General features: G+C 37.3%; 1 non-coding gene across 1 annotated transcript; it reads left to right on the top strand.

Annotated features, from left to right (window-relative positions):
* The first annotated feature begins 218 nt into the window (after positions 1-218).
* Positions 219-325, top strand: LOC122450713. Its single transcript, XR_006272205.1, has one exon. It is a non-coding gene; the product is annotated as a U6 spliceosomal RNA (small nuclear RNA).
* The last annotated feature ends 6,791 nt before the right edge of the window (positions 326-7,116 follow it).

The following is a 7,116-nucleotide window of genomic DNA, read 5'->3' as shown; positions in this document are numbered from 1 at the left end:
AGATTGGATGCATGAGACAAGTGCTTGGGCCTGGTGCACTGGGAAGACCCAGAGGGATCGGGTGGCGAGGGAGGTGGGAGGGGCGATCAGGATGGGGAATACATGTAACTCCATGGCTGATTCATGTCAATGTATGACAAAACCCACTGAAATGTTGTGAAGTAATTAGCCTCCAACTAATAAAAATAAATGAAAAAAAAAAATAAAACAATAGCATTGTGCTCACTTCGGCAGCACATATACTAAAATTGGAACGATACAGAGAAGATTAGCATGGCCCCTGCACAAGGATGACATGCAAATTCGTGAAGCGTTCCATATTTTTCAGAAAGCTATGGTACATATACACCATGGAATATTACTCAGCCATTAAAAAGAATACATTTGAATCAGTTCTAATGATATGGATGAAACTGGAGCCTACTATACAGAGTGAAGTAAGTCAGAAAGATAAACACCAATACAGTATACTAACGCATATATATGGAATTTAGAAAGATGGTAACGATAATCCTATATGCAAGACAGAAAAAGAGACACAGATGTATAGAACAGACTTTTGGACTCTATGGGAGAAGGCGAGGGGGGGATGATCTGAGAGAATATCATCGAAACATGTATATTATCAAGTGTGAAACAGATCACCAGTCCAGGTTGGATGCATGAGACAATGCTCAGGGCTGGTGCACTGGGACGAACCAGAGGGATGGGATGGGGAGGGAGGTGGGAGGGGGGATCGGGATGGGGAACACATGTAAATCCATGGCTGATTCATGTCAATATATGGCAAAAACCACTACAATATTGTAAAGTAATTAGCCTCCAACTAATAAAAATGAAGGAAAAAAAATAATAAAACAACAGCATTTAAAACAGTAGCAAACAAGTCGGTAGAAATAAATGAAGTTACACTGTTGTAAAGCTCTCACACTAGCACAGAGAGGATAAAATTAGAAGTGTGTCACTAGTCTTTGATAATTCAGAGAAAATTCAGTAATAATTATAGAGAAATGTGAGACATTTAATTCTTAAATTCAGCATATATGGGACTTTCCTGGAGGTCCAGGGATTAAAGTTCCGCACTTCCACTGCAGGGGCACAGGTTCGACCTCTGATCACGGAACTAAAATCCCACATGCCATGCAGCACAGCCCCCCTCCCTCCACAAAATTCAACATATACTTACTGAATGCCTGCTATATGCCAAGCACAAAACACGTACTATGTACACACAGCAGTGAACAAAATAAATTGTTACAACCAACTCAAAGCCCACCAACTGTGGAATGGATAAATGCATTACAGTTTTTTCATAAAATGGAATACTATTCAACAGTGAAAACAAACTACAATACATATAACATGGATGAATTGCAAAACATAATATTCAGTGAAAGAAGAAAGACATAAAAGATTATCTATGTATTCCTCCATTCATATAAAGTCCAAACACAGGCAAGAATGATCTACAGAATTATAACATTAGAAGTGTATCTTTGGAGAGGAGGAAGGGTTAATGATTGGAACAGAGCATAATGAGGACCTACAGGGTACTGATAATGGTCCATTTTTTAAGTGAGTGGTAGTTAAATTGATGTGTTCATTTTGGTGAGTATTGACCGAGCTGTGTAGTTTGTGTACTTTTGTATATGCATGCTACAATTTCATTAAAAGTCTTTTAAAAGATGGTGTAGTTTATATGCACTGATATGGAAAACTTTAGAGCATATTCCTCGGAAAATTAAATTCTGAGAAGAAGAAGAAACTACTGAATAACAGTTTTATCTGTTTATAAATATATATTGCCTATATACATTATGCAGAAAAGAATTCTGAGAGGGTATCAACAAAATATCAGCAGGAGTTATATCTGAGTGGCATAAATGGGGGGAGGGGGCGCATTTTCTCCCCATATTGGTCTGTTTTTTAAATTTATACAACAAATATGAAAATCCTACATGATAGATATATATGAAAGCTAATTATAAAAGAAAGTCTTTTTATCCTCCTTAATCTAAAGATGATTCATCTTAAAAGAGGAGATAAAAGCCAATGGGAATAGAAAAGCTCTGCTTTCTCTGACTATCTACTAATACAACACCTCAGTTCCAAGCAGTAGGACTATCCTTTCTTTGTTGTTACTGCTACCAAAACAATCTTAAAAGCTTTTTATGGACTTAAGCATCTGTCACAGCTTCATTACAAGCTTTGGCCTTCTCCACACTATTTGTATACTCTAGTGTCTTTTATATTCATCTTTGCTTATATCTGTCTTTGCCCTTTTTTTACATCCTTTCTATAACTGCATTCATCAGTACTCCCATCTTATTTTACCTTCTGTTCTTCTCAAAAGTAACATTCCAAGATTTTTTATAGAATGTCTTGTCTTCAAAGAGCAAAACACTGGAAAGTTAAAATTTCACCAACTCCACACAATTCAAACATGTGTTAATACTTGTCACTGAAAGTACATAACTCTTTTATAGCTAACTATAAAATATGACAAACCCTTTCAATGCAGTTACCCAATAGTCAACACTTTTTCTTTTTGGCCATGCTGCTGGCATGCGGACTCTCAGTTCCCCAAACAAGGATCAAACCCATGCCCCCTGCAATGGAAGCTTGGAAGTGCAGAGTCTTAACCACTGGACTGCCAGCGAAGTCCCCCAGTATTCAACATTTTATGTGCTTCATTTTGGGGTTTTCCTAACACTGCTTTGATCAAACCTTTAAACAGTAAATGAAATGCAGAAATATTTACCACAACAATTTATAAGTACTCAATTTTACTTATATTACATAAAATTTATGCAATGAGAAAAAATAACAACATTTGATCACTCTTACACAACTTACTTTGAGGTATGTCCCCCTTTCATCTCTCTTCATTTGGGTTTGTTTCACATCTATAATTACTTTGCATATATGACCTCAGATTTTCACTTTTTCCCCCAACTATACCATAAGAATTTTCCATGTTTCTATACCCTCCAACATTTTTAATTATAATCATTCCATTCGTGCTGAAGATTACTGGCTCCAGTGTTTAGCTACTATAAATAATGCTGCAAAAAAAATCTTTAAAGTGAAAGTGAAAGTCACTCAGTCATGTCTGACTCTTTGCAACCCCATGGACTATATAGTCCATGGAATTCTCCAGGCCAGAATACTGGAATGGGTAGCCTATCCCTTTCTCCAAGGGATCTTCCCAACCTAGGGATCAAGTCCAGGTCTCCCGCACTGCAGGCAGATTCTTTACCAGCTGAGCCACAAGGGAAGCAAAGTAAATAATGCTGCAATAAACATCTTTATATAGTCATTTTTCCATGTTTTTTATTTTATTCTTAGGTTAGAGTCATAGATTCTATGATTCTTAGATTCCCTAAGGCATTATGGAAAAAGCGGTTCTTGAATTAAAGAAGAGAGAATTTCAGGAATTCCCTAGCAGTCCAGTGATTGGGACTCCACACTTTCACTGCTGAGGGCAAGGGTTCAATCCTGGCCAAGGAACTAAGAACCCAGAAGCTGAGAGGCAACACCAAAATAAATAATAAAGGAGAGAGAATTTTCAATAGACAAGAGGACAAGCAAGGCCCTGGATTTGAGCTCTGTGGGGAATACAGAGTGATTCCATTTGGCTGATACATTATATATGTATAAAGGAAAACAATAAGAAATAAAAATTGGAAAGAGGGGTTGAAGCAAGATAAAGGAGGAATTTTATTAAGTGGACAAGTTTTTAAATAACACAGGTTAATGTAACTGGTACATATTTCTCAAAATAAATAAAAACCTTAAGTGGCTCTGAACATGTACGTGGGGCTTCTAAAATTTTTATCTAAAGACCTACCTTAAATCACAAAATTATAAACCATCTCCTATATCAGAACTTTTGTTAAGCTTCAATCTTTTTCAGGTTCCCCTTCTAAAAAGTGAGTTGATTCAAGGGAATGAGAAGACAAGCCACAGACTGGGAAAAAAATATTTGCAAAGAAGACTTAAGTAGACATTTTTCCAAATAAGACATACAGATGGCCAATAGGCACAAGAATAGATACCAAACATTGTGAATTATTAGAGAAATGCAAATCAAAACCACAGTGTGGTATACCTCATACCAGAAGGGCCATCATTAAAAAGTCTCCAAATAACAAATGCTGGAGAGAGTGTGGAGAAAAGGAACCCTCTCCTACAACATGTTGGTGGGAATGTAAACTGTTGGTACAGCCACTATGGGAAATACTACGGAGATTCCTCAGAAAACTAAATGTAGAATTAACATGTGATCTAACAATCCCATTTATCGGCACATATCCAGACAAAACTATAATTGAAAAAGACACATGCACGTCTGTGTTCACAGCAGCACTATTCAAAAGAGCCAAGATATGGAAGCAATCTAAATGTCCATCAACAGGAGACAGATGAAGAAGATGGGCATGTATATACAATGGAATACTACTCAGCCATTAAAAACAATGCCATTTGCAGAAACACGAACGCAACCAGAGATGATTATAATAAGCAAAGTAAGTCAGAAAGAGAAAGACAAATAACAAATGATATTACTTATTTGTGGAATCTCAAGTATGACACAAAGGAAATAATCTACAAAACAGAAACAGACGTGGGGCACAGAAAACAGACGTGTGGTTGCCAAGGGGGAGGGAGCTGGGGAAGGAATGGAGTGGGAGGTTGGGGTTAGCAGATGTAAGCTATTATATATAGAATGGGTAAACAACAAGGTCCTACTGTATGGGACAGGGAACTACATTCAGTATAATGAGATAAACTGTAATAGAAGGGAATACTTTCAAAAGTGTATGCATAAATGAAACAGTCTGCTGTACAGCAGAAATGAACACATTATAAATCAGTATTTGCAAATAAAGGGCTGCTATCCAAAATATTTTTTAAAAACTCTTAAAACTTAACAGTAAGAAAATGAATAATCCAATACATTAAAAATGGGTAAATGATTTAAACAGGCATCTTTCCAAGGAAGATATACAGAGGCATATTAGCATATGAAAAGACATTCAATACCATATTTTACTTGGGAACTGCAAACACAAATAATGAAATACCATTACACACATATTAGAATGGCCAAAATTCAAAACAATAACAACATTAAACGCTGTCAAGAATGTGGAATAAACAAGAAATCTCTTTCAGTTCTGGTAAGACTGAAAAATGGTACAGCCTCTTTGGAAGACAGTGTGGCAGTTTCTTACAAAACTAAACATACTGTTACCATACAACGCAGCAAATGTGCTCCATGTTATTTACTGAAAGAAGCTGAAAACATATATCCACATCAAAACCTTCACATGGATGTAGTTTTATCCATAACTGTTAAAACTTCGCAGCAACCAGTATGTCTTTCAGTAGGTGAATGGATTAATAAACTCTGGTACATCCAAACAATTAAATAATATTCAGCACTAAAAAGGCATGAGCTATCAAGCCAGAAAGAGACATGGAGGTATCTTACATGCATATGTAAAAGCTACATGCATAAGTGAAAGATACCAATCTGAAAAGGCTACATATGATATGATTTCAAGCAAATGATAATCTGGAAAAGGCAAAACTATGGAGACATCTGTTAGATCACAGAAAAAGCAAGGGAATTCCAGAAAAACATCTACTTCTGCTTCACTGACTATGTTAAAGCCTTTGACTGTGTGAATCACAACAAACTGAGGAATATTCTTAAAGAGATGGGAATACCAGAGCACCTAACCTGCCTCCTGAGAAACCTGTATTCAGGTCATAAAGCAACAGTAAGAACCAGACATGGAACAACAGACTGGTTCAAAATCAGGAAAGGAGTATGTCAAGACTGTATATTGTCACCCTGATTATTTAACTTATAAGAAGAATACATCATGTGAAATGCCAGGCTGGATGAAGCACAAGCTGGAATCAAGATTGCTGGGAGAAATATCAATAACCTCAGATATGCAGATGATGCCACCCTTATGGCAGAAAGCAAAGAACTAAAGAGCCTCTTGAAGAAGGTGAAAGAAGAGAGTAAAAAACCTGGCTTAAAATTTAACATTCAAAAAAACTAAGATCAGGACATCACTTCCTCACAAACAGATGGGGAAAAAATGGAGAGAGTGACAGACTTTAGTTTCTTGGGCTCCAAAAATCACTGCAGATGGTGACTGCAGCCATGAAACTAAAGACACTTGCTCCTTGGAAGAAAAGCTATGACAAACCTAGACAGCATTTAAAAAGCAGAGACATCACTTTGCCGACAAAGGTCCATATGGTCAAAGCTATGATTTTTCCAGTAGTCATGTATGGATGTGAGAATTGGACCACAAAGAAAGCTGAGTGCCGAAGAATGGATGCTTTTGAACTGTGATGCTGGTGAAGACTCCTGAGAGTCCCTTGGACTGCAAGGAGATCAAACCAGTCAATCCTAAAGGAAATCAACCCTGAATATTCACTAGAAGGACTGATGCTGAAGCTGAAGCTCCAATACTTTGGCCACCTGAGGTGAAGAGCTTACTCAATGGAAAAGACCCTGATGCTGGGAAAGACTGAGGGCAAGATGAGAAGGGGATGACAGAAGATGAGATGGTTGAAGGCACCATCAATCCAATGGACATGAGTTTGAGCAAACTCCAGGAGACAGTGAAGGACAGGGAAGCCTGGCATGCTACAGCCCACAGGGTCACAGAATCAGACACAACTGAGCGACTGAACAACAAATGGTGACAGTAAAAAGATTAGTAGTGGTCTAGAGTCAGGAGAGAGGTCATGATGAATAGGTGAAACACAAAGGATTTCTAAGACAGTGAAACTATTCTGCACGATACTATAATGACATACAAATCATTATGTATTTGTCAAAACAGAATGTACAACACCAAGAGAGAACTCAAATGTAAACTACAGATTTAGGGTGATAATAATGTGTCAATGTAGGTTCATCAACTAACAAATGTCCCACTCTACTGCAGGTTGTTGATAGTCAGGGAGGCTGTACATACCAGGGTAAAGGGTATACAGCAACTCTGTACTTTCCCCTCAATTTGCTATGAATCTAAAACTGCTCTAAAAATTCGTCTTTTGTTGTTTTTGTTTTTTTCTTCCAGT

Source organism: Cervus canadensis, chromosome 11 (genome assembly GCF_019320065.1).
Source record: "Cervus canadensis isolate Bull #8, Minnesota chromosome 11, ASM1932006v1, whole genome shotgun sequence".
NCBI lineage: Eukaryota > Metazoa > Chordata > Mammalia > Artiodactyla > Cervidae > Cervus > Cervus canadensis.
Note: the sequence above shows the minus strand (reverse complement) of the source record. Positions and strands in the feature narration are given on the sequence as shown.